A 6,813-nucleotide genomic window follows, 5' to 3' on the forward strand; every position below is an offset into this window, starting at 1 on the left:
ATAAAGATAATATAAAAGACTATTAGGGTGCATGGGTGGCTCATTTCGTTGAGAGACTGCCTTCAGCTCGGGTCATGATCCTGGAGTCCTGGGATGGAGTCCCGCATCTGGCTCCTTGCTCAGTAGGGGGTCTGCTTCCCCCTCTGCCTCTCCCCTCTCTCATGTTCTCTCCCTCTTTCTCTCATTCTCTCTCTCAAATAAAAAGATAAACTGTTTAAAAAATATATTTAAAACTATCTATGCAAAGACACCCAAGTAGAGCAGCAGTCAAGCCCAAGAATGTATTTGAAGAGACTTTTAGACATATACAAATGTGTAGCTAATAAATGTTAACTGCTTTAACTAGAAACTATCATTAATCAAAATGAGCTAGGAATGAGAAAGTATGTGTTGTTACTTTATTTTTTTAGTAAGCTCCTGCATTCTTTTTTTTTTTTTTAAAGATTTTATTTATTTGACAGACAGAGATCACAAGTAGGCAGAGAGGCAGGCAGAGAGAGAGGGGAAAGCAGGCTCCCTGCTAAGCAGAGAGCCCGATGCGTGGCTCGATCCCAGGACCCTGGGATCATGACCTGAGCCAAAGGCAAAGGCTTTAACCCACTGAGCCACCCAGGTGCCCTGTGTTGTTCCTTTAAAAGGCTAATTAATTTTAGCCTATTTTAATGGATTCTGGTGAGTAAGGGCTGGAGATAGATTCTTTCAGTGTATTTTACAATTGTCAGGCCCTCATTAAAGTTTAGGTATTATGTTTTGTCTCCCAAATGATGAAGAATGGATAAGAACAATAAAAATGATAAAAGGGATAGAGATAGGGCATTTGGAAAAAGAAAAGAAAAGAAAAAAGAAAAGATTGTTCAGTCTCGAAAATAAAAAGTAAAAGAGGACTTTAAATTATCTCATGAATATGAAGGGTTAGCACAAGGAGAGTGGTAGGTTCTTAATCACTAAAGTGAAACAAAATTAAATTAGTTTACATTGAAGAAAGAATGTGCTGATAGTGGTGATGCCATCCAGTGTCGCTGAGGACACAGACATTAAAAATCTTAATCCTTAGAGATCTTTACAGTCTAAAGTGGGTTTGAGGGTATCCCACTGTGATATCTGACCCTGTAATTACCATGCACATTCCTCCCACATCTGATGTCGGTGTTGCAAAGAAGGGTTTCCTTTGCAAAGACAGGACTATAAGACCTCTTAGAATTCTCCTGATTCTTTCCTTGAAATTCAGTAACCGGAAAATCCCTTGAAATACATTCCAGGTTTTTTTTTTTTTTTAAACAAAAGGATAAGTGGCAGACAATTGATTGCCCACCTGTAGTAGCTGCTACTGGTGCCCTGAACATATCATATCATTCATATGTATGCAGTGTATGCAAATGGGAATCTCCACCCCAGGGCTTTCTTTCTACCAGTGGGTAGGGCAGTTACTTGACTATACTGGAGCTGATACAAAATCTGTGTATGGATATGCTAGTCTTGCCCACTGAGTCTTGGCAGCACCACAACCTGAGGACTCAGTGTCTAATTTGCTATGGTGGGATCTTACATAATACGGTCCTACCATCAAGGGACTCATCTTATGGCAGAGTAGCAATGACAAGCCTGTGACTACAGGATCCATGGGTCCTGTCATGATACTTCATTCTCCATAAGTACATAAGTACCGATAAAACGTTTTCTTTTTTTTTTTTCGTTTTTTTTAAAGATTTCATTCATCCATTTGACAGACAGAGATCACAAGTTTGCAGAGAGGCAGGTAGAGAGAGAGGAGGAAGCAGGCCCCCCGCAAAGCAGAGAGCCCGATGCGGGGCTCGATCCCAGGACCCTGGGATCATGACCTGAGCTGAAGGCAGAGGCTTTAACCCACTGAGCCACCCTGGTGCCCCAAAACGTTTTCTTTTTTAAAAGGAAATTTTACACTAAATGTGGGTCTTGACTCATGACTCTGAGATCAAAAGTTGACGCTCTACCCACTGAGTTAGCCAAGTACCCTCTCCCTGATGAAACTCTTAAAGGCCTCTTAAAGGTGGTGCTGAAGAGCCAACTTGAGGTTGATCATCTTTTGGGGTGGGGCCCTGTTTTTTAAAATGCCCTTCATATAGCTTGAACCAGAGGACAGAGAATGCCATGTGTCCAGTTGCTAGACTATCCACTCCTAGCCCTGATAGAGGATGTATGAGTGAGCTAAGTTTATCAGGGCCATTTCATTTGTTAGTGATTGGTTTAGGAGAAGTGGGCTGAGTGTGTCCTGGAAAGATGGAGTTCCACAATAAACACATACTGACATGTAGGAGAAGCTACCGTTCCCTTCTGGCTTGGAAAATATTGTGTAAACATAATGCTCAGAACCATGGCAGCCATCTTGTAACCAAGAAGGTAGAGACCGTAGACGCTGAGCATGGCAGGATTAAGAGACAGAATGAGGTAGGTTCTTGATAACACCAGTGAGCCTTTGAAGCAACCCTGGAATTGCCTTCCTCTGGACATTTTAAGTGAGATAACAGACGGTTTTATTGTTTGAGCACTTTTAGTCAGAGATGGGTACTTTCAGGTGATATCTGCAGCAGATACTGCTGATGGGGCTTTCCTTCCCACACTTATTCCTTCCCGCGGCTGTTTCCATGTTGACAGTGTCTGCTTTCCTATAGAAAGGCCCAAACTGCCAACACTTTCCCAGGGTCCCTTCCAGCTAGAATGTGAACATGTGACCCAATTCCGACCAAAAGGACTTCAGGATCAGTCTGAGTCATCTGAGAAAGGATTTCCTCCTTAATAAGAAGTGGCGTTAGGAAAGATGCCCCTAGTTTTTGGCTAGATGCTGTTGTGTCTTCATGTGACACCTGAAACCGTGCCTACCACCTGTGACCAAGATGGCTTAAGGATGAAGCCGATATACTGAGAGGGAAAGATGGTAAAAGCTCAGATCCTCAGTCACATGGCAGAGTCTCTGGACCCATCTTGGACTTGACCTGTCTCTTGGGTTATCTCCATGTGAGGCCAATAACCGTCATAGTTTTTTGTTGAGTGTTTTGCTCCTTCAGGTCAGAACCATTTTGCCTCAAACGTAGAGTATCCTCTGCTACCTCAGCTCCCCCAACTCCTTCTCAATCCCCAGAAATGAAAGAACAAAAAGGTTTCTGTTAAACTTCTGAACATTGGCTGGCCCTGGTTTTACATTATAATGATTACGGAAAATGTTAGTAGTAGTTTGTCATGTGGTCACAGACTATTTCTGTGACCCTTCACATAAAACAGATCATTAAGTGTTCTGGAGAATTGCAAAGACATCTCCCTGAATGCCCCTGCAATTTGGAGAAATAACAAAATTTAAAAGGTACTATTGGATGTTTTCATTTAGTTGGCCGTTATAATTCTGAACTGAGTTCTTCCAAAAAGAGGGAAAGTGAAGCCAAATTCCATAACTCTCAAAAGCTCTAAATAAAAATAAAAACATACTGAAAACTTTGCTAAAAGAAAAGCAACTGTATATGTATTATTTTATTTGAAAAGCAAAACTTCTAGAGATTAGAAAAAATACATTTGTTTAGCTTAAGCTAACAAGGTGAGAATTTAGAATTTTAATTCCAAAAAATATTTTGTTTAAAAAATATGTCATATATATGAATGTATATACACACATATTTTATAATATAAGAAAGAGATAATGAAGAAAGATGTGAAGATGTTGCTAGAATTCTATTAGTCTGCTTCGTACTTATTGATGGAAAAACATTTAATACTGGTTTTCCTAAGATATATACATATACATATGTATTTACATTTACTTTCCTCACTTGGAAATTACTTCTTTTCCTAGAGAGTTTTCTGGTTTTGGAACAACCATTTCTCTTTTTAAAAAAGATTTTATTTATTTATTTGACAGAGAGAGAGATCACAAGCAGGCAGAGAGGCAGGCAGAGGGGGGGTGGGAAAGCAGGCTTCCCGCTGAGCAGGGAGCCCGATTCGGGGCTGGATCCCAGGACCCTGGGATCATGACCTGAGCTGAGGCAGACACTTAACCGACTGAGCCACCCGGGCACCCTGGAACTACCATTTGTACTGTACTTCCCTCTGCATGCAGAAAAATGGTGGTCTTTTATTTTGTTGTTGTTTTTTTTTTTTAAAGATTTTTATTCATTTATTTGACAGATCACAAGTAGTCGGAGGGGCAGGCAGAGAGAGAGAGAAAAGGAAGCAGGCTCCCTGCTGAGCAGAGAGCCCTATGCAATGTGGGGCTCCATCCCAGGACCCTGAGACCATGACCTGAGCCAAAGGTAGAGGCTTTAACCCACTGAACCACCCAGACGCCCCATTGGTGATCTTTTTAGATAATTCTGCATTCTATTAGTCTTCAGGGTCTATCCTTTGATAGCATCTCTATAGATTAGCAGCAGCTGAATATATTTGTAGTGGAGGAACAGGTTGCCCGAATCAGGTATCCATTCCTTCAGGTAGCTAAATTGGCCTGGGGCCCAAGTGAGTGAGCTTTTTTTGCTCTGTGCACCATCACTCCACCCTAGTTCAAGTTCAGACGCCTTCACTGATTTTAGAAATTCTCTTGGGAAGTGCGCCCTTGCTTTTAGCCTGAGGCTGGCTCAGAAACGTCACCTTTCACCCACTTAAAGAAGTTTTGCATGGCAGGGAGATTTACTATTCAAGTAGCTATTTCTAGCTCCTTCACTGCTTAAAAAAAAGGAAACCAAAACCCTCCAAATCAGTTTTATTTCCTGTGGTATCAAATCTGACTTAATGTTATAATTTTGTTAACAGACCAACTAAATATTTCGTTAGGTTAAAAAAAAGGAAAAAGCCCAACCCTCCTACCACTAGGGTAATGAAAGTCATCTTTTTTATAGAGCACTGCGGTAGTTGTTTTAGTCATTTGTGTTTTGGTTTGCATTTGTTTGCTACTGGGGAGGTCCTGTACCCGCACCCAGGTCTTCTTTCCTTTTGTGGTGTTTAAAATGAGGTAAATTCTTTAAAGTACAGTAACACTTCTAGATTCAGAAGTAGAATGTCCAAAAACAATAGTTTGGAGTAAACTTTAGCCTTATGACAACAAATATCAATCTTGTATAGATAGCGCATGCATTTGCAGAAGATGGGTTATTTGCTGGGTTAAGTGAAGCCAAAGCGAGAGAAATAATAAAGGAATCTGCTTTGAATCTTGGGAGTCCCTCTCGCTTCAGATATTTCCGAAAATCATTTTATTTTACAAAATTTGTCAACAATGTTTGCAAGAACAGGATAAATGATCCAGTTAAGAATGAAAATCATATGCGTATCATTTCATGATCTATGTTCAGATTTAAACATCACAGCAGTAACTGCGTTTCTAGTTATTTTTCGAGGGGAGGGGCGGTCTTTTCCCCCCGGAGAGACAGCCCCCTCGCAGACCCTCCCGGAGCCGCCGGCCCTCCGCCCACGTCGCGGCCGCCGAGCCCACCTCCCTTCCCCCAGCCGCCACGGTGCGATCCCTCCCGCCGGCCCGGTCCCCACCCCGCGGCCGGTGGCGGCTGGGTCCCGTCCGCGGCGGCTCCGCGAACGACCCGTAGTAACCCCGTCCCGCCCCTGGCCGACCGCGCCGCGCTCCCCCGCCGGAATTCGATAGGCCCAGCCCCGCACGCGCCACCGCCCGCGGGCCAATGGGCGGCGGCCTCTCTGCATATGCAACGAGCGCCGGCCGGGGGTGCGCGTCCCGGGCGGTTCGGCTCAACAGACGCTGGTCTGCCGGCGCCGGCCTGCGACGCTGGGATTGTGGCCGCGGCCGGGGCTGGGACGAGGCGGCGGCGGCCGGGACAGCAGACAGTGGCCACCTTACAGTGCGGCTGCGCCAGGGTCCCCAGGAGGCGGCACGGGGCGTGAATGCTCTGGGGGCGCAGCCAGGCCTGCGTGGGCCCGAGGCGGGAGGAACCGGGGCTCCGGCGTCGCGGTGAGTGTGGCGCCCGTTGTGGGAGCGGCGGGGGCTGGTCGGCGGCGCGGCCTCAGCGTGCGGCCGGGCTGAGCCCGAGGGCGGCGCGGGTTTGGGGCCCGGATGTGGCCGCGGAGTCAGGCCCCGGGGCTGTGCGCCGCGGGGGTTGCGTGGCGGCCCGCGGCGTGTGTGTGTGTGCGCGCGCGTGTGTGTGTATGTCTGTGGAAAAGCCGGGCAGGGTGGGAGGCGCCGCCGTGGGTCTGGGAAGCTGGTGACGTGGGGCCTGGGCCGAAGGGCCCACGTGAGCGGGGGGAACGGCAGCCGGGTGACTGCGCGGTCCGGGGGAGGAAGGGTGCCCCGCGTCCCTCCCGGCGCTGTGGGGGCGGCCGGCATGGGGGGCTGGCGTCTTTCTTTGGGTGGGCGTTGACGCGTTCCTGCGAGGAAACTGAGCCCTGCGGTTCCGGGAGACCCTGCTGGAGGGGCCGGCGGGGGGGTGTGTGGCCGCCGGCTGTGGGGAGGAATTGGATGGATGAGCAGGGGCGACCTTGGTATTTGTTGTGGCCGCGATGGGTGCTGGTGGGGCTGGGATTGGCCGGTGGTTGGGGTTGAGAGTTGCAGGCTTACTTTTCCCTAAGTGCGGTTTAATACCTCAGTAGCAGAATGTGTCGCGCTGAGGTGGTGCTCGCGCTATCAGCGGTCCTGCGGGGGAGGGATGATGAGGCCCGCTTCCTAGCTGAGCATCCCGAGGCAGACATGTAACTGGTTTATCCAGTCTGCGTTTAGAAAATGTCATCTAAACTATTGCATATATGACCCCTCAAATAGAAAGGGTAGAGCAACATCTTTAGAATCCTACGGACGCTAGAGGAGGAATAGGCCTGTGTGAAAGCGATCACCGCTGC

The 6,813-nt window shown here is 47.1% G+C and overlaps 1 protein-coding gene across 3 annotated transcripts in view; it reads left to right on the plus strand.

The window, feature by feature from the left end:
• Positions 1 to 5,711: 5,711 nt before the first annotated feature.
• ACSL3 (acyl-CoA synthetase long chain family member 3) overlaps positions 5,712 to 6,813 on the plus strand; it is a 68,729-nt gene continuing 67,627 nt past the window's right edge. For all 3 annotated transcript variants that reach the window (XM_044241694.1, XM_044241695.1, XM_044241696.1), the window contains exon 1: positions 5,712 to 5,932. The gene's annotated coding sequence lies outside the window, so the exon portion shown is untranslated. The remainder of the gene's footprint in view (positions 5,933 to 6,813) is intronic.

This window comes from Neovison vison, chromosome 3 (assembly GCF_020171115.1).
Source record: "Neovison vison isolate M4711 chromosome 3, ASM_NN_V1, whole genome shotgun sequence".
In the NCBI taxonomy this organism is placed as follows: domain Eukaryota; kingdom Metazoa; phylum Chordata; class Mammalia; order Carnivora; family Mustelidae; genus Neogale; species Neogale vison.